At 39.7% G+C, this 11,952-nt stretch overlaps 1 long non-coding RNA gene across 1 annotated transcript in view; it reads right to left on the reverse strand.

Annotated features, from left to right (window-relative positions):
• The window catches only part of LOC126412771 (uncharacterized), a 35,154-nt gene extending 34,061 nt beyond the window's left edge, over nucleotides 1-1,093 (reverse strand). Inside the window, exon 1 of the long non-coding RNA XR_007575339.1 lies at nucleotides 872-1,093. This is a non-coding gene — a long non-coding RNA (uncharacterized LOC126412771). The remainder of the gene's footprint in view (nucleotides 1-871) is intronic.
• Nucleotides 1,094-11,952: the final 10,859 nt, after the last annotated feature.

An 11,952-nucleotide genomic window follows, 5' to 3' on the forward strand; every position in this document is an offset into this window, starting at 1 on the left:
AAACTTTGAGGTCTGCAGATGACACTAATAGAGTCAGATACAACAAAGAACTGGGAAAAGCAGTTGAACAGAATGGATAGTCTCATGAAAAGAGGTTATAAGATGAACATCAACAAAAGTAAAACAATGTAAAGGAATGAAGATGAAATAAATCTTGCTATCCAAAAGGAATTTGATTACGAGAGGGTAGATGAGTTTTGCTATTGGGCAGCCTTGTACAGAAATGAAACGTGAATGATAAACATAACAGACAAGGGAACAGAAGATTACAGGGGTGGATTGTTTAACTAATGAGGAGATACTGAAGCAAACTGGGGAAAAAATAAATTTAATGCACCAACTGACTAAATAAAGGTATGGTTAAATGATGCATCCTGGGACATGACAGAATTATCAATGTGGGACTGGAGGTGCGTAGGGTAAAAATTGTAGAAGAGACCCCAACTCAAATAAAAGGAGCAGATTCAAATGGATATAAGTTGTTATAGTTATACAGAGGAGACGAGGCCTGCACAGGATAATGGCGGGCTGCATCAAATGAGTACAGTAACATAGCAAAATGGATCATTTGAATGTTATGAATGACAGTACAGAACACAGTAGCAAGTATAACTGGCACTGTCTCTGGGGCTTGCTGATTTTGAGAAATATGTTGACTGTTTCAGTAAAATATTTACACCCAGCCCTTGAGAAAAAAGGTGTTGATTTAACCTATGTCAGTAAATTAAAAAGCATATATCAATGCTGCAGTTTCCATTCATCAGAATAATGGGAAATTGGCAATTGAAGGAGGAGAGAGATGGTCCCAGACAATTTTTTCAAATCCATAAAGTAAGCAAATGAAGAACGAATATGCATCAATGGGACATACCTTAATCACTTGCGTCTTGCTGATGATACACAGTTTCCCTCTACGGCAGGTGAACCCTTCAGCAACAGCTAATGGAAGAACTTAATACAGCAAGTTGGAAAGTAGTCCTGAAAATCAATTAGAATAAAACTAAAACAATTTACAACTAACACATAAAAAATGTATATATTAACAATGATATCGTGGTACCAGCTGATGATCTTTTGTATCTTGCACAGCTGTAGACATCCACATGGGTTGCAAAAGAAATAAATGGAACAGTCTAAGATACTAGTGAGATGAAAGGTCTGCACCACCACATCCAAAGAGCAGGAAGTAACTCTCCTATGCTGTCATTACTTGTGAAGATGCTTGTACTGATTCTTCTCTATTCTCAGCAGTTTAACAATGAATACATGTACAGCTTGTTCTTTCCTACATAAAAAGTATTAATTTTCTAATTCAACAGTTACTACAAAAAAGTTCAGTATGAGCTCACAACAAGATAACAATATCTGATGTGTTGTACTGAGAGAAATATAACCAGGTGCACAGGTTTGATGATGCCATAAATAACTTCCACACTCATAGTACACCAAAAATCTATTCTGCTATTCAAGCATTTACATCCCAGAACGATATTACAAGAGACCTGCAGGAACATTTGAGACCTCAGTCCCATGCTTTGTCTCTCCGGTTGTTCCTAACGTATATACGTGAATAATGCTTGAGTGGTGCTGTGGAGCTGCATAATGTGAAAGAAACAAAGCTTATTTGCTTCTCTTTTCATAATCCATCACATCCTTCCAACCCACTAATGGTTTCAACAGGTCCCTATTATCACACACACAATTTCTGAACCAAGTTGTTACAATTAGCACACCAAAGTAGTCAAGTAAAGCACAAGTTTTAGACAACTCCAATAGTGCATCCAGAATCTTTTTCTAGATTCCCCAAGGCTTTCTGGCAAGCCTGAAATGTAATTTACAAGAGTAACAGTAAGTATCAAAGATAAATCATGCATAAAGTGTTAACACTGAATTTCATACTTGTAACTGGAAGTAATTAATTCCCATACTAGTATTTGTGCACACGCCAATGTGAGTATTAATAATTGAATTTATTACATTCATTTGATTTCTTATATTTGTCATATTTAACAAAGTTTAGAAAATACAGGAAAATACTGTCCTTACAATTTTTTATTTTTTTATTTTACTATTGAAAGTGACACTGATAGTTTGCTTTTTAAGCTGCTGTTAATAATGTCAGACTTAGTGTGGTGTTTACTATAAAGTGAGTACACAACTGTATTCAAACACTACAGTACCAGTCACTCAAAAATGCCTCTTGCAATAATTTTGAATGAACTGTGAGTACAGCACAGGGTATATCTAATGCCAGAGCAGCAGGAAGGGGATAAACTACTCCTTGCTGCCAATGACTGAATTGTACACTGGTCCTCTAATGAAGTGGCAACTATGGAAAACCAAAATTTAGAACAAATATGGTACAAGCTGATGGCTGAAAGCAAGTAAAAACTACTCCCCCCACTCCGTTTTCTGTGATTCAGGAGGATGATTTTTTTTATATATATAAAGACTGGCATTTTACACATCAGTGTGGAATGCTAGGTCCGAAGTTGGATATAGTGGGCATTAATTAAATACTGTGGCAAGAGGAACAGGACTTTCGGTCATGTAAATACAGGATTATCAACACAAAACCAAGTAGGGGTAATGCAGAATTAGGCCTAATAACATATACGAAAATAGGAGTGTGCACACGCTACTATGAACAGTACAGAGATGAACACATCATTGTAGTGACAACAGACATTAAGCTAACACCCACCACAGTAGTACAAGTTTATACAACAACTATTTGCAGATGAAAAGACTGAAAGAGTGTATGATGAAATAAAGGAAATCATCCAGACAGTCAAGCAAGGCAAAGATTTTATTGTGATGGGTGACTGGAATGGTGAAGAAGGAAAAATAGAAAAGAACATGGCCTGGGAAGAAGGAAAAAGGATGGAGCTGCCAAGTAGAATTTTGCACAGAAAGAAGGTTCTATACATGAAAGAAATCTAGGAACACTGGAAGGTAACAGATTGATTACATAATGGTTAAGACAGAGATTTCAAAATCAAATTTTGAACTGTAAGACATTTCCAGGGACATATGAGACTTCGGCTGCGATTTATTGATGGTGAACTGTTGATTGAAACTGAAGAAATTGCAAAGAAGTCAGAGCTCAAGGAGATGGCTTTTTGATGCACCGAAGGACCTGGGGGTTGTTTAGAGTTTTAAAGGTGGCATTACGCAATGATTGACTGAAACAAGGGTAAGGAAAACAACAGAAGATGAATGGATAGCCTTGAAAAATGAAATAGTGGAGGCAACAGAGAATCAAATAGACAAAGAGAGAACACACGGTAGAAATCCTTGGATAACATAGAACACACGGTAGAAATCCTTGGATAACATAGAACACACCGAATTTGACGAAAGGAGGAAATATAATTAAAAATGCAACAAATTAACCACGTGGAAGAAAGGGAATACAGATGTCTAAAAAACCAATTTAACAGGAAAAGTAAAATGGTCAAGCAGGAGTAGCTTGATGACAAATGCAAGGCTGTCAACAGTGGCGCCCAGAGCAAGTGTGTGTGTGTGTGTGTGTGTGTGTGAGAGAGAGAGAGAGAGAGAGAGAGAGAGAGAGAGAGAGAGAGAGAGAGAGAGAGAGAATATTTTTAATATAAAACTCCCGCCACATGTTGTTAGTATCTCATTGGTCCGTCATGTTTTTCCCTAAATATAATATCTTCTTCCAATGTGGCTCAGGTAAGCTAAATTGTGGGACACTTGCTGTAGAAGCACATAATAACAGTATTTGAAATTCTAGGAAGGAACAATATGTAACATAACGGAATAGCAACCACTCTCCTATGGTAGACTGATGTGTGGTGCATAAATACACTTAACAAAAAACAGTTTTTTTACTACCTTTTGAACTCTTGCCCTTTTTCTAGCAAAGTGCACACATTCACACATATAGACATTCAAATGCACACTCCCACAGCTGTGATGGAATGGATTATTGGGAGCAGTTATCTGGTGGGGATGGAAGATATACAAGAAGGGGATAGCAAGTTAGTGAGAGGCAGGTCTTACAGCAAATGACTGAATGGCTGTGCCAAAGACAAAATGAATTCAGAGGGTACAGTATCTGAGAGATGATGGGAAAGGGAGGGGGGGGGTGGCGTGTCGAGTGTTGGCAGAAGGCAATATATAATCTGGACGGTGAAGGAATGAGAGAACAGAAGAGAGTAGAAATGATTCCCACCTGCATAGTTCAGAGAAACTTTTGCTGGAAGGGGGTAAATGGCCCCCACAATGAAGCAGTAGTTGATTTGGATACTTCCTTCCAGCGTTTTTCTGAACTATGCAGGTGGGAATTGTCTCTTCAGCACATCCTGCACTCTTGCAGACCCCTGGTTTCAGCCTCCGTTAACCTGTTTCCCACTGACTCAACTTACTTTTCCTTTCTGTCTAAACCGCTCCCACTCTTCTCCTGTCCAGATCATGCACTCCTTTCTCCCAACAGCCAACTTCTCACTGTGCAACTGCTAAGTAATCTGTCAAAAGACCTGCCTTGCATTACTCCACTACCCTTTCCTTGCCACATGGATCCTTCCCTAACCCCTTCCCACCTCTATCAGCCCAGTCAACTATTCTCAATAAATGATAATCCATCATCAGTCTCACCATGGATGTGAGCATTTGGGTGTCTTTGTGATTGTGTTATGTGAATGTGTGTACTTTGGGGAGCAAAATGTTATTTACAACTTGTACAGAAAACTGACTGCAGTTGAAAGAGTAGAAGGACACAAAAGAGAAGCAGAAGCTGAGAAAGGAAACAACATTATTGCTTATCCCCAATGATCAATCTCTGCAATGAACAACCTGCAAATGAAATCAAGAAGAAATTTGAAAAGGAAATTAAAGTTCAGGGAGAAGAAATAAAGGTGTACTTAGCTGGTGACATTGCAATTGTCACAGACAGCAAAAGACTTGGAAGTGCAATTAAATGCAATGGACAGTGTCTTGAAAGAATATAAGATGAACGTTAACAAAGGCAAAACAAGGATAATGGAATGTTGTCACATCAGGTGATGCTGAGAGCATTAGATTAGGAACTGACATATTGAAAGATGAGTTTTGCTATTTAGGCAGCAAAATAACTGCTGACTGCGTTACTGGAAAAGAGTAACTTGTTAACACTGAAAATAAATTCAAATTTCAGCATATCCATTATGGATGACGAACTGTGACTGTTATTTAAACTGTCGATTTATCTGGTAATTAATATGCGACCAGTTGTGACTGGCTGCATATTTATTACCAGATAAATTGTCAACATAAATTCAAATATTAAGTAGTCTTTTCTGAAGGTATTTGTCTGGAATGTAGCCTTGTACAGAAGCAAAACATGGATGATAACCAGTTCAGACAATATGATAACAGAAACTTTGGGACGTGGTGCTACAGAAGAATGCTGAAAATAAGAGTAAATAACTAATGAAGTGGCACTGAACTGAATTGGGGAGGAAAGAAATTTATAGCCCAATTTGACCAAAAGAAGGGATTGGTTGATAGGTCACATCCTGAGGCATCAAGGAATAGTCAATGTAATCTTTGAATTGAAGATCGCAACAACAACAACATGGTTTGTGGATGGTCTATCCACTAACTGTACAGAGATATGATATTGCAGTGGAAAACACACACAAAGTGGAGGTTAAACTCTTTCAGTTGCAATCTCTGCTAGTTCCTGTTGCCCACTTATCTGCCCTTAGTTCCTTGCCATCCTTACATTCCTATCTCTATTTGCATTCTACTTCAAATTTTATACTTCTCCTTGCCTTGTGGTTTTCTCTTTTTGATCAATTTCTCTTGGTTCTCTTCCTTTCCAGGATTACTGTCATCCTTTCACAATAGATCAGCATTATTACTATATACTAGCATTCTTACCCGACACCCTACTCCTCCCGTTTTGCTGTGTGTGTGCGCGCTACTCCCTTCCTGACCCTTCTGAGAGCCACCCTTGTTATCACATTTCTAGCCATATCCTCTGCTGTCCCTAGCTGCAGCTTGTCTACTATGTGAATTTCCCACTTTGCCTGCAGTGTCAAAGGAAAAAAAAGTTTTTTTTTTTTTACTTAATGTATACTCTTTTGCCCAAGGCTTGCATTACAATATTTTTACATACATTTACAAAGGATATGAAGAAACTATGTCCAACATTAAACGGTAACTGTAATATAATTTTGAGAATACGAAAACTTCATAATGAACAAATATTCCCCCTCTACAACAGGTGCCTATTTTGAATATAAACACCCCTCCCGAACATACACAAATTATTAAAACAAACACTATTCCACTGGACATTATGAATTCTTTTAAGAGAAACTAGGAAAAACATCACACAAAATCCTTTTAAAATTCAGAAAAAAAACAAGAAACTAGCACTATGGTCCATGTTCCCAAGTTTTGCTATAGCATACATCAGTCAAAAATCCAAAAATATCCCAAACACTTAAGAAAGAAAATATATGAAATTAATGCAAATGCAGACAACTAGCAAACTATTTAATTTTTGGCTGTAACTACTTCTCCCTTGGGTACAATAAATGAAAAAAGGGGGCTTTCACTTATTCATCTAGTAACTTCTTGAATTCACAAGACTAGCTATTAAAAGTTATCTGCAGGCATCTGGGGACTCGTGTAAATTGCTACTGAATGTGGTGGTGATTGCCATATTGTTCTGCTCCACAATAACCTAAAATGACAACCAATACAAACATTCTGCAGATTCTTCTAACACTCGAGAAGTTACATAAAAAAAGGGGGGGGGCGTGGATGACGATATACTACCTGCACACTACTGACTGCCTTTCATTTGCTGACATGAACACATCATCACAATATCAGGCATTACAACCCTCACACAAACCTTTGTTTCCTTTAAGGTCGCATTTTCTATCCATCTAACCTATTGTTTACAAGAGAGGGTGGAGGCGAGAGGGGAGAGGAAAGGGGGTGAGAAGGGACGGGAGAGGGAGAGAGAGGAAGGTAGAGGGGGAGGGAGGGAGGGAGGGAGGGAGGGAGGGAGAGAGAGAGAGAGATAGAGAGAGAGAGAGAGAGAGAGAGAGAGAGAGAGAGAAGGAGAAGAAGAAGAAGAAGCAGCTTTAATCTGACTACTATAGGACCACACCGCTGGCCATGGCAAAGCCTCGCCATTCTATGACTGTGTTTTCACTAAATAGGAAAGTGATATTTTGAGCACTATATGTAATAATTTTAATTACTAACAATAGTATAACATGTAACATATAGTTTTTGCTCTATTTTTATACTTATCGATAATAGCACCAACACACTTGATACAAATTTCTATGGCTTCCAGCCGCTTTAAGTTGTTCAAAGCCCTTTAGTACTTGTCACAGGTTGATACCACTGAGCTGCTACAGTGATGCTACTGGTCGTGGGGTCACTTGTGCCTAGTCCTTTGTTACAAGTTTAGTATTTGACAGCAATTCAGATTCCCTGCTCATCCCAAGTATTGATACTGAAGAAAAGTCAAGAGCTACCCGGGCTTCATACTACATACTGTACATGCTGCTTCTGCAGAGGGTGCGCCGCAGACTGTCTACCGACATGAGTGCCATTAAATACTGTGGCCACAAACTTATCGAGTAGTTCTAGGCACTCTCTGAACACTTCGACATGTGCAATTGATAGTAAAGTGACTGACCTCGCATAAGTAGATTTTTCATTTTGGATCACTCTAAATATATGACTGTTTATTACAGCTTTTGCTATACACTGGACGTTGCTGCTGGCTAGCCATTCACTTCATGAACTCCACTGTCATCACCCACAGGAAACACACTTGTTCCTTTGGTTTCTGCAACTGTACAAGGGAGCATAGTGCAGGTGCACACACACTGTCGCAGTATCAGTATAAAGATGGCTGCCCCATTGGCGACTTGCACCAGGGAAGAACAGTGTTCTGTTATTCGGTTTTTGCATAGTGAAGGTGAGAAACCTATTGAAATTCATCGACGAATGAAGATTAAGTACGGTCATGCATATTTGTCACAGCAGCAAGTCAAATGGTGTGACTTCAATGGAAGATGCTCCACGTCCGGGTCAGGCACAATGAGTTGTGACTTCACAGAACATTGCAGCAGTTGAAGCCATAGTGAAGGGAAACCGCCCAGTAACACTGAATGACATTGTAGCATGTTTACAGATTAGTCATGGGTCAGCACATCACATTGTGCATGATGCGCTCCAGTTTCACAAAGTGTCTGCAAGATGGGTGCCACGGCAGCTGACTCCTGAAATGAGAGAACAACGTGTTGATGCTTGTGAAGAACTTCATCGGCAATTTGAACGAGAAGGTGATGGCTTCCTTGCAAGAATAGTTACTGGGAGCGAAACCTAGGTTCACTTCCACCAACCGGAAACGAAGAGAGCGAGCAAGGAATGACGCCATTCCTCATCACCAAAACCAAAGAAGTTTCGAACAGAACCATCAGCAGGGAAGGTTATGCTGACTCTCTTTTGGGATGAAAAAGGCATCATTTTGGAGCATTACATGCCTAGAGGGACCAGTGGATCATACACAGAACTCCTAAAAAAATCATCTGCGGCCTGCAATCAAATCAAAGCGACGTGGATTGCTGTCAGCAGGTGTCCTTTTGCAACATGACAATGCAAGGCCCCACACTGCCTGTACAACAGCTGCAACAATCACAGACCTGCATTTTGAGTGTCTTCCTCATCCACCATACACACCAGACCTTACCCTAAGTGATTTCCGGTTGTTTGGACCACTCAAAGAAGCAATGGGAGGAAATAAGTTCCATTCTGATGAAAAGGTACACCACGCGGCACGTGAGTGGTTGCGCGGACTACCATAAGAATTTTTTCTTACAGAAATTTGTGCACTTTGTTAAGTGCTGGAGGACTTGCATTGATACAGCTTTGTACCACTTCTGCACAATAAATAATATTTATAAAATATTTAAGGTTTTCATTTGACTCACCCTCGTAAGTTATCATACATTGTGTTCTACCTACACTGAACAAATGGCTCTGAGCACTATGGGACTTAACATCTATGGTCATCAGTCCCCTAGAACTTAGAACTACTTAAACCTAACTAACCTAAGGACATCACACAACACCCAGTCATCACGAGGCAGAGAAAATCCCTGACCCCGCCGGGAATCGAACCCGGGAACCCAGGCGTGGGAAGCGAGAACGCTACCGCACGACCACGAGCTGCGGACTACACTGAACAGTACAGAAAAGTGGCAATGAAGACTTTCTTACTATGCATCACAGTGATGCGAAGCACTGATCTTCTGTTTATGAAGTTTTGATAGCTGCAACAGCAATAACAGGAATTGCTGTAACAATTATTTCAAAACCACAAACAGTCAGCAACATCATGCCTCCGCCTCAATCATTCACTTGCTGCAATGACACAGATGAGAGTGGGAGGTCGATTTAAGTCAGTTTGTTATTCACTGCAAGGCAAGTCAAATAACTGACCTTGAATGTCAGATGCACTCCTCCTGTCTTTTAGTAATAAACTGTATGAAGCAAAGCAAAAGACACCTACTTTTGGACTCCCAAAGTTTGAGCTTTTCTGAGATTTGTGGTTTGATGACTACTGCAGTCATCAAAGCCACACACCATGGGCTGATGACTTTTTAGGCTTTGCATGTCAGTGTGATTTTCCCCATAAACACTGTGGAACATCATATGTTGAATCATTAAACTGTGATGCTACTGTATGTCTGTCTCCTGATAGAGAAGTTAGTGTGAAGGCTTTATAATCATTTGATCCAATTCTGAGCAAGAAGCAAAACATTTTCAAAGCTCACAAAGTAACAGCATTGATGCATGCTATGTTTCATAATGCTTCTGGCATCCCTAAGCAAGTGGAAGCTGATAAAAAAGTTTCCTCCATATCGTCCTCAAATGGCATCACTGGCCATTCCGTGAAGTCACCTGTTTTGTATGGTGCAAACCAGGGCATCTCACAAGTGTCTGCCTTAGACAGGAAGTGACAAAAACAGCTGCCAGTGTGCTGCTCAGTATCCTGTGGTGCCAACAGCACCAGCGGATGGGACGCAAGAGCATGTGCTACAGCTGAAAATTAATGGAGCAATGGCAGAATTACGGTTTGGCGCTGGCACAGCCATGTCTCTGATTAATGTCAACATATACCAGCACATTAGATCCCCACAGCTGCAGTATCCTCGGTGCAGAATGGTGAAGTACAATGGGCAGCCAGTCCCATTGTGGGGTTTGACCATAGTCCAACTAGACCAAATGAACCTGGTTTCAACCAGGATTCCATTCAAAGAACTTGATACATTACGTGCACAATACGAACAACTGTTTCACCTACATTATGTTGTGCAACAAGGTTTCAAGCCCACATATCCTTAAAGCAATCATCAGTGCTTAAGTTTTGTAGAGTATATCCAGTGCCTTTCATTATGTGTCATCAATTTAAAGTGGAACTAGATATATTACGTAGTACAGGAGAAATATCACCAGTATTATTTAACCAGTGGGGAACACCCACGGTACGAGTGAACTATAGGTAATCCATGGTGGAATAACGACAGTATTATGAAAATGATACTAGACTCCTACTTCTCACAAAGTGGAGGCACTGAGTTGCAGACAAGCACAACAGAAAGACTGCTATACATTAAGCTTTCCAGTTTTTTGAGTGCTGGGGTAGGAAACACTGGTCTTAGTGGCCAGAGACAAAGTCATGCACGTATGAGAGTTGGGCTTGTGTGAATGTGTTTTCTGCTTCAGAAGAATGACTTTTGGCTGAAAGCTTAATGTATAGCAATCTTTTCGTTTTGCTTGTCTGTGCCTCAATCTATTTTCTATATAATGAATAGCAATCTATCATTTTCATAATATTCTCACAATAGTTAAGAAGCCAAGAACTTGCAGCAGTTAAAGTCTACAATCAGCACTTCAGCTAATGTGGATCTGTATACAATTCATAGGCCTGAGAAACTGCTGGTAAAATTAGCTGGGACCATGATTTTTGCAAGATAGGTATCACTGACACCAATTTCATTTATCTGTAGATCACTACACAAAACAGTTTTTAGTGATCAACACACCATTCAGCTCATATCTTTATAACTGACTCGACAACAGTATCCCGGAACGAGTTAATTATTCAGACGACTTGCTCAAGTGAGCAGTAATTGCAAAAAGCTAAAGATGATGTTTTAGTGGATTCAAGCTTATGGTATGCATAGTTGACGCAATACAATGTTTTTGTGCCAACTGTACTCACAGAACATAAGTAAAGACTCCTGTCCACAGAGGACGATGTAGATGTAGTCAGTATCTTACTAGCTCCTAAGAACCTCAAAGAGCTACAGTAGTTCCTGGGCAAAGTTAATTAGTATGCCAAATTCATTCCCAAAAACAACACAGATGTCCTACCCACTTAATCAATTGTAAAGAAAATGAGTTAAATCCATGCATGCAGGTGTGGTTGAAAGCTTTTTGCAACTTAAGAAAGGCCTTAGGCCAATGTCTTTTTAGCAACGTTCAATCCGGACAAATGCTCAACGCTGACGCCTTAGAATGCAGCATTACTATCGCTTAAATATGCCTATGGCACATAACAGATCATTGCAGCACAACGAAATTACTCACAAACAGAGAAAAGTGATACTGTTTCCAGTGCATGTCACATATGACCAACTCAACTTGATTAGCACAGATGACAAAGTAGAAAGAGTATCACACCTGACAGTGGACTAGGCACCAGTGACATCAAAATCAATAGTGCTGCCAACTATATGGTAATCTGTAGTTACCATTTTACAATGTGTCTACCAAAAGTGCAGGCAGTTTGAACCACTTAATGAGGCTACACGTATGAAAATTGTTCAAGTTTGCTGGGGTGACTAACTAAGTCAGTATTTGTTTTACAAACACTAAAACCATTTTTCTTTATGCAATATAATA

Source organism: Schistocerca serialis, chromosome 7 (genome assembly GCF_023864345.2).
Source record: "Schistocerca serialis cubense isolate TAMUIC-IGC-003099 chromosome 7, iqSchSeri2.2, whole genome shotgun sequence".
NCBI classification, from domain to species: Eukaryota; Metazoa; Arthropoda; class Insecta; order Orthoptera; family Acrididae; genus Schistocerca; species Schistocerca serialis.